The 16,176-nt window shown below is 43.7% G+C and overlaps 1 long non-coding RNA gene across 1 annotated transcript; it reads right to left on the reverse strand.

Moving 5' to 3' along the window:
* Positions 1–3,598: 3,598 nt before the first annotated feature.
* On the reverse strand, positions 3,599–14,863 carry LOC136540603 (uncharacterized). Its single transcript, XR_010779999.1, has 2 exons — positions 14,814–14,863; positions 3,599–4,313 (listed from the first exon to the last, which is right to left on the reverse strand). It is a non-coding gene; the product is annotated as an uncharacterized lncRNA (long non-coding RNA).
* Positions 14,864–16,176: the final 1,313 nt, after the last annotated feature.

Here is a 16,176-nt window from a genome sequence, read left to right on the forward strand (position 1 = left end):
GTGAGAAGTTTCTTTGTATTTATCTTTTTTTGTCCGCTTTACCATATCCGATTGGCTTCCTTTTTTTCACGGTCCTCTTTTCCTATATCCGAGCATCTGTCGTTAACTTCTGACTTTTTCCGTCCCTATTTTCTTTTTAACATATATAAATATTAAAAACAAACAATAGATATAAGTTGAAATTCATCTCTTCCTTAAAAATACAGATTTACACCACTAAAGTTATTGATGCAATTTTGATTAGAAAAAAAACTTATCTTATTATAGTGTGATTTAGCCGATGATCCAACTAATCCATAGCAATTTGTTGTCGATATCAGTGTAAATAAATGTGTCTAATATGCACGTGCCAATGTAATATAAAATTGATGATATAAAATTAGCTTATATTATGAATGTCATAGCTATCATAAAATTAATAAATTATAGCTTTAACATTTTATAGAAAGAGTGAAACGTAAATATGTATCATTTTGGTTCTCAATTTCCATCCCGTTGCGACGCATGGGCACGTTTTTCAAACGGCGCCGTGGATGTCGGGTGCAGCTGTACAAGAACGCGCAGGTCGCTGGTGATTTCACGTCGTGTATAATCTAGCTCACGGATGGCAGGTTCTACGAGCCTTGCCGGTGTTGGGTGGACGTGTTTGAGTCGATCAACAAAAGGCCCGGAGGATGGTGTACAACGTCGATCGGGTGTCCCGTGAACTCCGACGTCATGCTGGTACGTGACCTGATCTCCGTGATGTGCTCATTCGCAAGCCGAACAAGGGCGTCAGCGTCACCGTCACCGTGCCAGATGCCCATCTTGGCGAGGACTCCCGCCACGGAAAGCCTGGTCATGTGATGGCGGAGCGATGAGTGAAGACTGAAGAGTGACATCTATGTGAAGACTAAATACCGACGTCCGATGAACGGCGATAACTGACGACCGAGTGAAGAGCGACGTCTATGCGTTGTTTTAAGGCTCGACATCCATGCTCACCGGGATCCTGCGTTGAGGCCGCCAACCCACTCGCCGGCACGGAGTGGGCGCCCACCACAAGAACGCCGGAGCAAACGGGTGCGGAGAGGACCGCTAGCACAACCAGCTAACCCCTTTTCTCCCCTCCCGGTAGTGAAGGACGTGGGTGTGTGACACACAGAGCTGGATGACGGCTCCAAGCCGCAGCGCGCTTGTCGTAAGCACCGAAGGCTGCCTGGCCATCGCTTTCACATCACTGCGTAAACGTAGCAACTGCATGGTTGATCGTGAGTCGTTTCCATCTATCTTATATCCTATGTCCTGCCTGTCTAGTAGTTGTTCGATAGGAAGTAAATATTTTTGTGTTTTGCACGGGAGAAAAAATCTAGCAAAGTTGTATCAATTTGATATAAACTTGATAGGACATTGTTCTGTTATTGTCAATATTAACTTAGATTATAGATGGCCAATTTTATAAAAAGATAAAATATAGCATTTATGTTCTCATTTCCCGTATATATATTCAATACCTTATTTTATCCTGTTGCTAGTTAAAATAACAAACAATGACCAGCCATACAACGCCCGACCACGAACAGCTGTATCTCAGCTGGCCAGGAAAGGCTACAGCCCCGACCAGGACCAAGCTGCCTGGCTTGTACTGTCTCTGTAGGTGGTGCACTAGCCTATGGAAAACTCCAAATGTAATCTGAATCTGCAACCTTAGATCCAAGGCAGCTGTGACAAACGAACAAAAAAAATGTTGTGTTCTGTTCACGGAAGTGCAGACGAGAGAAGCTTCTAACATCAGCAAATCACCTGGTGCATGTATATCAGAAACAGCAGCAACCACTAGTAGAGAACAGACCTTTCATCCGAGGCCAAAATAGGCTCTAGTCCCGGCATTTTTTGCGCCCGGGACTAGAGAGACCTTTAGTCCCGGTTGGTGTCTCCAACCGGGACTAAAGGTCCCTGCCCAACGGCTACTGCGCTCGGCACAGTGGCAGGGGACCTTTAGTCCCGGTTGGTAACACCAACCGAGACTAAAGGTGGACCTTTACTCCCGGTTGGAGCCACCAACCGGGACTAAAAGTCCTCCAACCTTTAGTCCCGGTTGGTAACACCAACCGGGACTAAAGGGTGACCTTTTAGTCCGGGTTGATATTACGAACCGGGACTAAAGGTCTCCCACCCGGGACTAAAGGTCCCTCATGGGTCAATTTAAAAGTAGGAGCGGGGAGGACTATGTCAGATGTGTTGTGAAGTTGAGTTGGTAAGGAATCTATGCGTGATGAGAAAGGTCTTGTGTTCGAATCCCACACAGCGCAAGCGAGGTCTCAAGAAATTCGTTTATTTTTTTAACTGAGGAGGGGGCTTTACTCCCGGTTATTGACCCGGGACTAAAGGGAAGACCCTTTAGTCCCGGATTCTTACTCCCGGTTGGGAAACCGGGATTAAAAGGGGATCCCAACCGGGAGTAGAAGCCTTCTCTCCATCAGTGAACACTCATCTCATTAAATGAAAAGTCATCAACAACAAAGTTATATAAATGATCAAGATCTACAACTTTTGTTTTGGTCATTTCTCCATCCGACTTTATTTAAATAAATTAAAATTTAAATTTTAAAATATAAAAACTTCGAACAGTATTTTAGAATATTAAATAATTTCAAATGAAAAAGTCATCAACAACAAAGTTGTAGAACACATCAACATATACAACTTAAATTTTGGTCATTTCTCCATCCGACTTTGTTTCAGACATATGTTAGAGTAAGTGTTTTATCTGGATGTTGCATATATTTCACACACAAGTTACAAATGCTTTATCTGGATGTTGTATATGTTTCACACACATGTTACAAATGTTTTATCTTAATATTGCATATGTGTCACACATATATTGCAACAATATGTTTCAAATGTTTCATCTGCGTCAGACGTATGTTGCATTAGTGTTTTATGTTGCAAATGTTTCGCGGGTACTAGATGAGTGATGGGCGCACGGCCCTAGCACTGGGGATGGGGCCGCAGCGAGCTGGGGCCGACGGACGGGGGCGCAGCGAGCTAGGGGCCCGACTCTCAGGTCCCGTCCACGCGGAGAGAGAGGAGCGGGTCAAGGGGAAGGAGCGGGGCGCAGCGATGGGAGCAAGGTGCGTGTGCGAGGAGGGGGCGAGACAGATGGGGGCAGGCTACGCGGCCGTCCGGACGCGAGGAGCGGCGGGCACAGCGTCGAGGACGTGGTGCGCGTGCGAGTCGGAGCGAGACGGACGGAGGCGCGCTGTGTGGGCGTCCGGACCTCATGGCGCTAGCCACGCCTAACAATATCAATTGATTTCATCTGCTCCTACCATGTAGACTCCCCGAGCAGTATGCAACAGTTCTTTTGCTCGTTGGGAATTAAGTAATATGACTATTTTGTATTTTTATTACTTTAATTGTTTTGGCGCATTAGGTGATTGCGATGGTTATAACAGCAACTCAAAATCTGTCACCAAGAGAAACAATAGACATATATATTGACCAGGTTCGCTTCTTTTATAATCCGTAATTTTCAGCCGGAACAATATTTCTCTCACAACAAATCAGCCGGAGCAGCGTTTCGGCTTATTTTTTCAGCGAAGCGAAGGGGGCCATTGTGGGGCCATTGACCATTCTAGTACTATTTCACAACCAGCACCGTTTTACCTGGTTTTCCTTCCAAATTCAACATGTACAAAAGGAAGCAATGATCAGCGTGAACAAGGTAGCAAATAACATGCTTCTAAGTAGGACCAATATGCGAATTAGAGTGGTTGTCTAAAACATCATTGTTCATCAGGCATAAGATAAATTGCTTAAGGGGCGAGGGAAGTGTATATCCTTCCTGGCCCCATCACGAAAAGTCATAATCAAAGTCAGAAATCACCACGCCCTTTAGAGCCGTAGTCTTCATCATCATAATTGCCATAATCCTTGTCACCTTGGTCATAGCCTTCACCACCATTGTCGTAGTCATCTTCGTATTCATGGTTCTAGTCTCTTGTACCAGTGTTGTCCTATAGAAAAAATAATTTACTTTTGTTAGGAACAGAAAAAGAACTTGCCGTCTGGCACTAGAAATAAAACTAACATGACCTCATCGATTTAGTTTTACTGTTAGTTCAGAGATAGTGCATCCCAAGAGTAGATGAACAATAGCACGATGCAAATCTGAGTTCTTTCAGAAAAAAACACTCAATTGTACTTGTGTCGTGCTCCTCACTGAAACCACTGGTAGCTATAGTTGTATTAACTAGTTCAGCTTCATTTAATTTGGACCAAACATTGTCATGCTCCCTTGTGAACCCAGTCTCTGATTCAGAAGTAGCCTGCATTAGATATGTTTAGTAATCATCAAGAGAAAGGATATGGCAAAATAACACTCTTGTAGTTCTTGTTATAGAATTATGAGAAACATCAAATGAAAATGACTAATGATGCTTGCCAAAATAAGATCCATGCAGGGAAAGCAAGTGTTAATGCAGAAAATAAAGAGTACAGCAAGAGTATAGTGAACTGAGGATGCTATTGGTATTAGCTATTGATTCCAGCACGATTCATTTTGCATGTATACGAGATAATATATTCCATGATGTGGAAATATTGCATAGTTCTTAGCTTGGTCTTTTATTATCAAAGCTGTCTAAGTGATGACACGGACTGATAACACTGTTACAAATACATATATAGTGATGACACAGGCTGATCACACTGTTACAAATTCTTAGCTTGATGTGGAAATATTACATAGGGCATGGATGTCAGCTAGCAAACACTGTTATAAATACATAGTGATGAATGGACTGATAACACCGATCATGAGAGAAGACTAGGCAAAAAGAAGCTTCCCCCCCACCCCCCTTGTGTGTCCTGTAGAAAATCTGGACGAGCAGTCGAGTATCATCGGAGTGGTGTGCCTGAATCTGAAAGAGTATCATTTGGGTGGGCCGGTTTGCTGCAGAGTTTTCAGGTCATAGGTTGCTGTACATGCAGAGTTTTATGGTCATGTATGCATGCTGAGTTTTATGGTCCTGTATGCATGCAGATGGACCAGGGGTGACTCCCTGAAATTCTAAAAAAAAGTGACACTGAATAATTGGCCACATAGCTTCAATCATTGTGCCCACCTATTCAAGTATACTGTTCTGTGAACCTTTGATCCTACTGTTTCTTTTCCATTTGAGTGTCCCATTTGTACCAAGTTGAAAAAGCTCTCTCAAATGCTTAATGGAGCTAGTTTCTTTTAAAATGGAGATCTGTGTGTGGAAGAAAATCTTTAGCTAATACGGTTATCTAGTGCCACTAGGTGAAATCTAACAATACATGTGTTAGAACGAGTGGCGCGGTGAGTTGCAAGTGAAAACCTTTGAAAAATGTTTTGAAAATGCTAACCAGTGCTAAAGGTGATGGTCGTCCAGTGGAAAACCTATTGGAGTTAGCCATTCAAAATAGGTTTGAAAAATGAGCTCGACGAACATGTTTTGCACCCACCAGTCTTTGGTGACCCACCAGAGAGGTGCACTGAGGTGTACCAGAGCTTGGGTGCTAGTTTTCAGAATGGTTTGATCGCCCACAGGAGCCCTCTAGTGGTCACTAGAGCTCGACCACCGAAGGTTAGTGCAATGCCCTTGGAACAATTCAAATCGCTGAGGCAAACCTTAACTTCCGGTGCTCATCGAAGTGGTAGCATTAGATTTTAGGTTCTGATACGATGAGCGTCCGGGACATTTCAAAAGGGGGCACAAAAGTCCTAGCATTGAGAGAGTAAAGGTGGCCTAAAAACTTTCTGCAGAAACGTTCTAGGAGCACCGGAACCCTCCAGTGGTGCCTACCGGCACCAGTAGAGAAACGACCTTTGATCCCACCTTAAAATTTGGCTTTAATCTCGGTATTTTTCGCGTCCGGGAGTAGACAGACCTTTAGTCCCGGTTTGTAGCTCCAACCGGGACTACAGGTTCCTGCCCAACGGCTACTGCGGCAGGCTTTTGCTACAGGGGACCTTTAGTCCCGGTTGGAGCTACCAACCGGGACTAAAGGTTAACTTTTACTCCCGGTTCGTCCCTCCAACCGGGAGTAAAAGTCTACTCCCGGCTGGAGGCTCCGTCCGGAACTAGAAAGGGACATTTAGTCCCGGTTTCTATTTCCAACCGGGACTACAGTTTCCCTCCTATATAGCCCTTCTTCCTCCCCGAGCCCGAGCCACTTCGAGCTCAGTGTTTTCTTGCTTCATCGCCGGCCTCTCTTCTTCCTCATCGCCGGTAATCATAAGATTTTCTTCGATTCCTCCATCGATTCTTCGGTTATAAAGGTTACCAACTTTATACTCTCATGTTTCGTCAATAGCATATCTTATTTTGTGGACTAGATATATGTGGTTTTTTATGATGGATTTTTTTTATTTGTAGGCCATTTAAGCTCAAAATCACTTTAAAATTTGCATATTTAGATGAAGGAAGGTTAAAGTAGTTATTCAAAACTAGTATTCAGCTTTCATTTCTAGCATGCATAGCAAACTTCATGGTTTAGAGATATAGAGAATTTTAGAGTTTTTTTAATTTTATTTGTTTATAAAATGAGAAATTTATATTATATTATATTAAAAATGAGTATAGAGAGTAGATGACAACTGCTTCCGGGTCCTCGGCCTCTCATCAGGTTCAAAAGCGACTGAGGCCGGACCTCCCTCTCATTACATGCGGCAAGTGTGAGGAGAAGATTGTGATGGAGTACCGGGTGAGGAAGGAGTGTCCCAACAAGGGCTGTATCTTCTACAAGTGTCCAGATCGCAATATGAGTTATTTTGTCGTATTTTATGATTATGGTTAATTTATACTTATTTTCATGATGATTGTGATTAAAGTTCTAATTTTTTGTTTTAATTTCAGTGGGATGGCACTGGATGTTCAGGCTGAGTATGTTGAACATGTGCAAAACTCTCTTACACAGGCAGCTATGGTGGCTGATGAGACAGTGATCCTGCGGAAGAAGCCCATAGATATTGAACAAACGCATGATCTGTCTGTTTTAGTTGGGACTGGTCACGAAATCCTTATGCTGCTGAAGTGAATTTTAGCTTTAGTTTTTTTACTGGTAGCTGGGATTGTCTACATTGTAGCGAGACTTTCATAAATTAATACCTTGTGTGGTGACATGCATGTCGTATAATTAACTAATTATATTCTAGGTTTAATATGGTATGTATATTGTAATGCAGATGAGCCGGCATTGGATGTACAATGCTGATCGCCGCTCCCAAGAGTTCATTGAGGGCGTGCATTCTTTCTTACGTGTGGCCGAGGCAAACAAACACGATGATTTCATGTGCTGCTCATGTGCCATATGTAAGAATTTGAAGGAATATGCTAGCTCAAGGAGTCTTCATTCACACTTGTTGAAGTCGGGTTTTATGCCAAACTATATTTGTTGGACGAAGCACGGAGAAACCAGAGTTGTAATAGAAGAAGGTGAAGAAGAACAATGGGACGATGATGACATTATTGCTGAATATGGTGCCTTCAATGATACTGCAATGGGAGAAACTGAAGAAGAGGTAGTGGCAGAAGATGAGCCCGCTGATGATCTTGGTCAGGCTATTCGTGACGCACAAAGAGAATGCGAAAGTGAAAAGGAGAAGATCAAGTTCGAGCGCATGCTAGAGGATCACAAGAAATTGCTATACCCAACTTGTGATGCGAGACAGAAAAAGTTGGGTACCACAGTAGAATTGCTGCAATGGAAGGCAAAGAATAGTGTATCTGACAAAGGATTTGGAGAGTTACTAAAAATCTAAAAGAAGATGCTTCTGAAGGATAACGAATTGCCCGTCACTACGTACGAAACAAAACAGGTAGTCTGCCCTTTGGGATTAGAAATCCAGAAGATACATGCCTGTCCTAATGACTGCATCCTTTACCGTGGTGAGGAGTACGAGAAGTTAGATGCATGCCCGGTATGTCATGCATCGCGGTACAAGATCAGACGAGATGACCCTGATGATGTTGAGGACGAACGTCCCACGAAGAAAATCCCTGCCAAGATTATGTGGTATGCTCCTATAATACCACGCTTGAAACGTCTGTTTAGAAACAAAGACCATGCAAATTCATTGCAATGGCACAAAAAAGACCGTAAGGTAGACAATATGTTGAGACACCCTGCTGATGGGTCCTAGTGGAGAGTAATCGATAGAGAATTCTCGGAGTTTGCAAATAACGCAAGAAACTTAAGGTTTACTTTAAGTATGGATGGTATGAATCCTTTCGGGGAGCAGAGCAGTAGTCATAGCACTTAGCCTGTTACTCTATGTATCTACAACCTTCCTCCCTGGTTATGCATGAAGCGTAAGTTTATTATAATGCCAGTGCTCATCCAAGGCCCAAGGCAACCTGACAACGACATCGATGTGTACCTAAGGTCACCAGTTGAAGAACTTCTACTTTTGTGGAACAGACCAAGTGTACGTGTGTGGGATGAGCATAAATAGGAGCACTTTGACCTACGAGCATTATTGTTCGTAACAATCAATGATTGGCCTGCTCTAAGTAATCTTTTAGGATAATCAAACAAGGGATATAATGCATGCACGCACTGTTTCGATGACATTAAAGGTATATTCTTGAAAAAATATCGAAAGGTCGTGTACCTTAGCCATCGTCGATTTCTTCCTGCGAATCACCCCCTAAGAAAGAAAGGCAAGCATTTTAAAGGTAAGGCAGACCACCAGACCAAGCCGGGCAACCGAACTGGTGAGGTTGTACTCAATATGGTCAAGGATGTCAAAGTAGTATTTAGAAAGGCACATGGCAGCGAATCTGTTCCGAACGACGCCGACGGTCACGCACCCATGTGGAAGTAGTCCATATTTTGGGAGCTACCCTATTGGTAAGTCCTAGAGGTCCGTAGCGCGATCGACGTGATGCACCTGACGAAGAATCTTTGTGTGAACCTGCTAGGCTTCATGGGTGTGTTTGGGAAGCCTAAGGACACACTTGAAGCACGACAGGACCTACGGTGTTTGAAAGAATGAGACAACCTACATCCAGAGAAGATAGATGATGAACGCTATTACTTAAGTCCTGCCAACTACACTCTTAGCAAAGAAGAGAAGGAAAGCATGTTTAAATGCCTAGCAAGCATCAAGGTACCATCTGGATTCTTCTCGAATATAAAGGGTATAATAAATGTGCCGAAGAAAAAATTTCTAAACTTAAAGTCCCATGACTACCACGTGCTCATGACGCAATTGCTTCCAGTTGCATTAAGAAGAATTCTACCTCCAAATGTACGTCTAGCCACCGTGAAGCTATGTTCATTCCTCAATACATTTTCTCAAAAGGCAATCGATCCAATGGATCTAGCTAAACTACAGAATGATGTGGTTCAATGTCTTGTCAGCTTTGAGTTGGTGTTCCCTCCTTCGTTCTTTAATATCATGACACACCTCCTAGTTCACCTGGTCAAGGAGATTAGCATTCTCGGTCCTATGTTCCTACACAACTTGTTTCCCTTTGAGAGGTTCATGAAAGTCCTAAAGAAATATGTTCACAACCATGCTCGTACAGAAGGAAGCATCGCCAAGGGCTATGGAACAGAGAAGGTCATTGAGTTTTGTGTTGACTTTATTCCCGACCTTGACCCGATTGGTGTTCCTGAATCGCGACATGAGGGGAGACTAAGTGGAAAGGGAACACTAGGGAAGAAAACATATATTGGTACGCATGACAATTATTTTAATAAAGCACACTACACAGTTCTGCAAAACTCCTCCTTGGTGGATCCGTATATCGAGACACATAAAGAGTTGCTCCGATCCGAGTTTTTAGGAAAGTCTGAAGCTTGGATTACACGTCAGCACATGAAAACTTTCAACGACTGGTTGCGAAAAAAATGTCAGGGTGATGAGAATATTGATGAGCAACTATATTTGTTGGCTAGACAGCCATCGTGGCATATCCTCACATACAAAGGGTACAAGATAAATGAGAATACATTTTACACAGTAGCCCAAGATAAAAGGAACACTAACCAAAACAGTGGTGTCCATATAGATGCCACCGACCCTAATGAAAATAAGCAAACATATTATGGCCGTATAGAGAAGATATAGGAACTAAACTATGCACCTACTTTTAAGGTACCTTTGTTCAAGTGCCAATGGGTAAATGCGGCTGGAGGCGGGGTAGCAGTCGACAACCAGTATGGAATGACAACCGTGGACCTCAACAATATTAGGTACAAAGACAAACCGTTCGTCCTTGCCAAGGATGTGAGTCAGGTGTTCTATGTCAAGGACATGTCTACAAAATCAAAGAGAGAAAAAAACAACAACGACCCAATCATTGAGCCAAAGCGCCACATAGTTCTTTCAAGAAAAAGAAATATCGTCGGAATTGAAGATAAGTCAGACATATCAGAAGATTATGAAAAGGATGACCGAATTCCACCCTTCACAGTGAACAAAGACCTAAGCATTCAGCTAAATGATGAGGACACATGGTTATGGCTCAATCATAACCAAGGGATACACGTTAAGAAGAAGTTCACTACTATACCCGCTTGATATATATAGTGATGTATTACACCTATTATGTAATAATTGTGACTTCAGATTTTTTTTGTTGTGTTTTCGTATTTTCTATGGTTTAAATGAATTTTCTGCTTGACGATGGATTTCCTGTGGAGAATGTGTGATGAAAAACCAAATAATCAACGTTAATAAGATGTGAAAACTTATTTCCTGTCGAAAAATAATAGTTTTAATAATTTTAATCAAGTAGTATATTTTTGTATGGTGCAAATTGTAATTATTATTTACACTATATTAAATATTTATACAGTAAAATAAAAGAGTATAGGTTACAAATTTTTGTTGTGTATAATAATGCAAAACCAAGTCTAGGAATATTTATTATAAATTTTTGGATGATATTTTATTTATTAGGCAATTAATAACTGTCTGCATATTTATATAAAAGAAATATATAAAAAAGGAAAAACTTCTAGAACCGACAGGAAGACAACTGTAGCCCACCTTTACTCCCGAGTCGATCAACCACCCGGGACTAAAGGTGGGCTACGTTTTCGCAGCCCGCCAAAAAAATACCTTTAGTCCCGGGTCATGGATGCACCCGGGACTAAAAGGTCAGAGCTTTAGTCCCAGTTCTTACCATCACCCGGGACTAAAGGTCTTTTAGTCTTAGGCCGTGGCTTCACCTGAGACTAAAGATCACCCTAATATATATCACCTCGTCTTTTTCTCCCATCCATCGTCTTCATTCTTCGCCCGAGAGCCACCGCGCCGCCACCGCTCCCCATAGCCTCCAGCCGCCTCCATGCGCCATCTCTCGCCATCTCCGCCAGCGGCCCGGCTCACGCCTCTCCCCGGTTCCACACGCTCGCACGCCTCGCCATGCGCTCGTCGTCCCCTTCACCGGAGCACTCGTCGTCATCCCCTTTGTCAGAGCGCTCGTCGTCATCCCCGTCGCATCCTCGTCGTCGAGAGATCACCTTCGGCCATCCTCATCGTCCTCCACCCTCATCGTCCTTGTCAGCAACAGTGTGTGTATGAGTGTGTGCTTATCTGTAGATTTTATTTATGTATGTGTGTGCTCGGACCGACGGCGAGGGAGTAGAGGAACGGGGCGGCCATGGAGTACAGCTCTGGAGGACTTCGGGCGTGTTTGGTTCATGCCTTCACCTTGCCGCACGCCCGCACCATGCCCTCGTGTCTTGCCGCGCACGGCGCAGAGCAGCAATTTTTGAGACTTGGCGCTCGGGCCCGTCGAACGAAAGTTCCAATTTGCAATATGCCCGATTCGATGTGCTCTTGGTATTCAAACAGGTCGAGTGTAGAAGATAACAATAGAGAGCCTTCAAACTTAGAGTATGTCAGTAGCATAGTGAGCACAAAATTGTTAGGGCATGTTTCACCGCGAACCAGCCCCCTCGGCCCTCAATCCTGCAGGCGTCCACCCTAGCCCCCATCCGGCAGTTCGCTGTTGTTCTGGATCCCATGCCCGCTCTCTTCCCTCTCCGTGCCCTTCAATCCCTGATGTTTCCACCGAGCCTCGCCCAGATCCAGTGAGGAAGAGGCCGCCGAACACCTATCGCAACGCCACCTCCTTCGCCCCAGATCCAGTGGCTCGCCCCGACGCGGATCTTGTCGTGGCCCTCTCTCATCGTGTGTTCGGATCACCTCCTCCGATCCGACACAACAGAGCAAGGGGCGGGCCGACGGGCGCGATGGCCATGACACGCTCCTTCCCCACGCGGCCGGGACGCCCTTTTCCCTACGGCGCTACTTCTTCCCCGCGACCGCGATGAGTGCTTCCCCACGGCGCTACTTCTTCCTTGCAAGCAGCCGCGACACCCTGCTTCTCCGCGGCCACGACGCACCCTTCCCGCAGCGCTATGGGCTGCGAAGACCTCTTCCCCGTGACGCTATTTCTTTCCCACAAGCGGCCACGATGCTCTCCTGCATAGATAAGTTGGTAGGTGATAGGTGGACCTCAATTGTCAGTGTCTATTAAAAGGATTTGGGGGCTCTGGTTGGAGGTCTTCTACCAGAGCAGAGAAGTTGGTGAAGAGATACTAATAGGTCCTAATAGCTCATACATAAGCCAATTATCCAACCACCTATTAGTAAGAGGTGGGTTCAAATAATCCAAACTAAAGATGGATTGATGTCCTAAGATTTTAGGCCGTGTAGAAACATGGATTGATGAACTAGTTGAACTTGCGGACCGTGTTCATCTCGGCTAGCATGTTCTCTGCCAAGCGGTAACGGACGTCAAGGAGGAGCTTTGATTCTACGAGGGAGAGCGACAACGGTCGTGGAAGACCATGTTCCCTTCCTCGTAGAAACAGAGCTCTTCCGTGGCCAAGTACGGTGTCGTCCAGTGAAGAAATGCTCACCGAGATGATCACGTAAGCAAGGTCAACTAGTACGGATGGTTACTTATTTAAACATGTTTTTGAGCTAGAATTTGATGGATATTTGATAACTTCAGACCTACAAATGTCATCTACAAATGATACTATCCTCGAGGTGGCATGTCCTCTAGGAGTCCATTTTATAGATATAGTTTTTATTTTTTGTAGATATATCTAGTGGAGTAAAAGTTAGATGGCTGCCCCGAGAGACAACATGGATGAAAAAATAATGGATATTATCAACACCGGCACTCAATTTGCCGATGGTGACCAACAGGATGTAGATGACGAGAGTCAATACCTGGCTCTTGAAGATAACCAAGAAAATATTATGCAAGAAAATACTGGCGAGGTATATATATTTATATATATATTTGAACATCTATCATCTATTATGTGTACACATGATATTTAATTATTCTTTTTTTATATATAGCCCTCTGGATCGACGACCACAACGGCGAAAAGCAAAAAAATTCGAGGCCCAAAAAAGCCATTGAAGGGGCGCTATATAATATCGGAATTCAATATCGAGACAGGCGAACCACTTGGTCCACATGCAAGAAAATTCATGCAACACTGTGGGTGCCTTGTAAGGAACAGACTTCCGATCAGTGCCCGTGAATGGAAGCAAAAGATTAACGAGCCTCATGTTAGTTTTGTCTTTGATCTTGATAAGAATTTAATTTGGAATGATATCCTTCAACATTTCATGTTGCAAGCGGATGATTATGATGCTATCAACGATAATGAATTGAAGGAACTAGTTCGAAAGTGGGCTATGAAGAAGATGGCCACATAATTCCAGACTTGAAAGAAATCCCTATACACGAAATACGTCAAGAAGAACCTAATGCCCAATTTCAATACTAGCGGCCCGCTCGTGAAGTTGAGGCCCTACTGGAATGATTTTGTACAGTACAAGACATCAGAAGAGGGTGAGGAACGGGTGAGAAGGAACTAAGAGAATGCCCGACAGAAGGTATACCACTATGGCATGGGATCAGGTGGCTACGCGACTACTATTCCCAAGTGGGAGAAAATGGAAGCGAACATTCTTGTCAAGGGTATCACACCAGAATCACTCAATTGGCCCAAACGCGCGAAGAATTATTTTTTCACTCATGGGGGAAGACTGGACCTAGAGACCGAGAAGCTGGTTCATGGCACAAAACTCGAAAGAGTAACACAAAGATTGTCTTATGCTCTACAAGCTAAAGCTATTGGTGCGTTCAGACCCAATAGAGAGAAGGATGAACTGACGTATGCCCTTGAGACCGCTGAACACAGTGGCCGAACGAGAGGTTTAGGACGGAACATTTCTTGGGAGCATGATTTCCTTGATGACAGAGATACCTACAGAAGCCGGCAGAGAAGGAAGGATAAGGATGCAGCATGGATGAGCAGGTTGGAGGAATTAGTTCGTGAGTCACGGGAGGCGTTGCTTCAAGCACATGAGCGCAAAAAAGACATGCAAGCTAGAATGCATGACGAAATAAGAAAGCAAGTGCAAATACCAATGAGTGCCCAAAGGCAGGCATCAGATCCAGGAATCAACATTATTGGCCCCCCTGATCAGTTGAAAAGCAGCTGCGCTTCTACGAAGTTGCCAAATCAAGATGATATAATGCTACGTTTCTCCGTGGATGACATCACTGCACCGTTTATATCATGTAAGCTACATATTCCAAAAGAGAATGCCACAATCATGGTGGCTCTCGATGTTTTTTCTCCTTCAGATCCTACCAAGACACCAAGAATTCATGGGGCAATAATACCACCTGGATATATTATCGTCTCAGTGGATAGGGTTAACAAAGATTTTAGTGATCTGCCTCTTGACATTCCAGGAGGTGATTGGGAGAAGACTCTAGGAGAAGCAGAGAATACATTCATACCATGGCGCAAGCGCTACATCATTATTCCCGGGGTCTCTAGTCCACCGCCGCCTCCTCAACTGCTAGATAATAGGTGCAGACAAAAGTGAACGAAACAATTTTTTTACAAATTTTCTATTGACATGCATGATTAATAATAACAATTTATTATATAATTATTCTTTTTTTAATCACACAGCAGGGCCTCCAACAACCTAAGTCCAATTATTCAATCTCCAGATCATCATAGTGCTTCGGGCAATGATTATGCAATGCCGCCACCGCCGCCACCTCCGAGGAGGTCTCCAACGCCTCCAAGGAGGTCTCCAATGCCTCCAAAGAGGTCTCTAGCTCCTAAGAATTCTGCCTCGCAAACGAAGCCGTTGGCCCACCAACCGGCAAAGAAGAAAGCCTCCTCTAATCCAGTTATTCCCCAAAAACTGTCTTACGAGAAAAATGAAAAGGAATTAAAGGCTGAAGTACAAAAAAATGTGAAAAGTTTCTTTGAAAATGTAAGAAAGCAACGACAAGCGAAGGAGAACCCGGAGAAACCGTACTTCTACCGAACTCCAGATCTTCTAAGAAAGAAGGTGGACCAGAAAAAGCGGGAATCTCAAAAGACCCGGCCAAAATCGGACTATGACCGCTCTCTCATAAGTCATTTGAGGCGGCACAGAAAAAGACTAGAGCAGGAAAAGGTGTTGCACAACTCGGACAACAATCGCAACAATCAGTCCCCCCTCTTGTCATTCGTAATGAATATGGTTCAAACTTAGACTTACCGGACATCGATTTTGAGGAACTGGTTCGATTTTATGAGGATACAGGTTTGGACCTTGCCCAAGTGTTCGCTGAAGGACCATCTGCTCCGAAAGTGGATCCTTGGAAGAAATTTGAACATGGAAAGAGTCTATACAACCCTGAGGCCTTAGGTGAACTGGGTACGTACATGTACCTGCTAAACAAATGGTACATGGCGGCGTGTAGACGGGGAGAGAACTTTATTTCTGTCAGAATTGAAAACCAACATTACTTCCGTGGCGATGACGTTATATATGTCAAGTTTGGAGAATTACACCAACTATGTCACCTGGACTATCTCGACAAAAGTCTTATTAGCTGCTATTGTCTGTAAATGTGATTATTTTCTACTATTAAAATGTATATATATAAAGCTACATGTATATATTTAAATTATATATCCTCACACTGTATTTTTATATATGTAGATATGAGATGACAGAACTCAGAAAGAGACAGGATAACGATGTTGGTTTTGTTGATCCAAATCTCGTATTCAAACACCCTGATCCCCCGCCGCCTGGATGGAAAGCTAGACTCAAGAAAAATATCATGAGGTTCTTAGTGAACCAACAAAACAAGG

This window comes from Miscanthus floridulus, chromosome 2 (genome assembly GCF_019320115.1).
Source record: "Miscanthus floridulus cultivar M001 chromosome 2, ASM1932011v1, whole genome shotgun sequence".
In the NCBI taxonomy this organism is placed as follows: Eukaryota; Viridiplantae; Streptophyta; class Magnoliopsida; order Poales; family Poaceae; genus Miscanthus; species Miscanthus floridulus.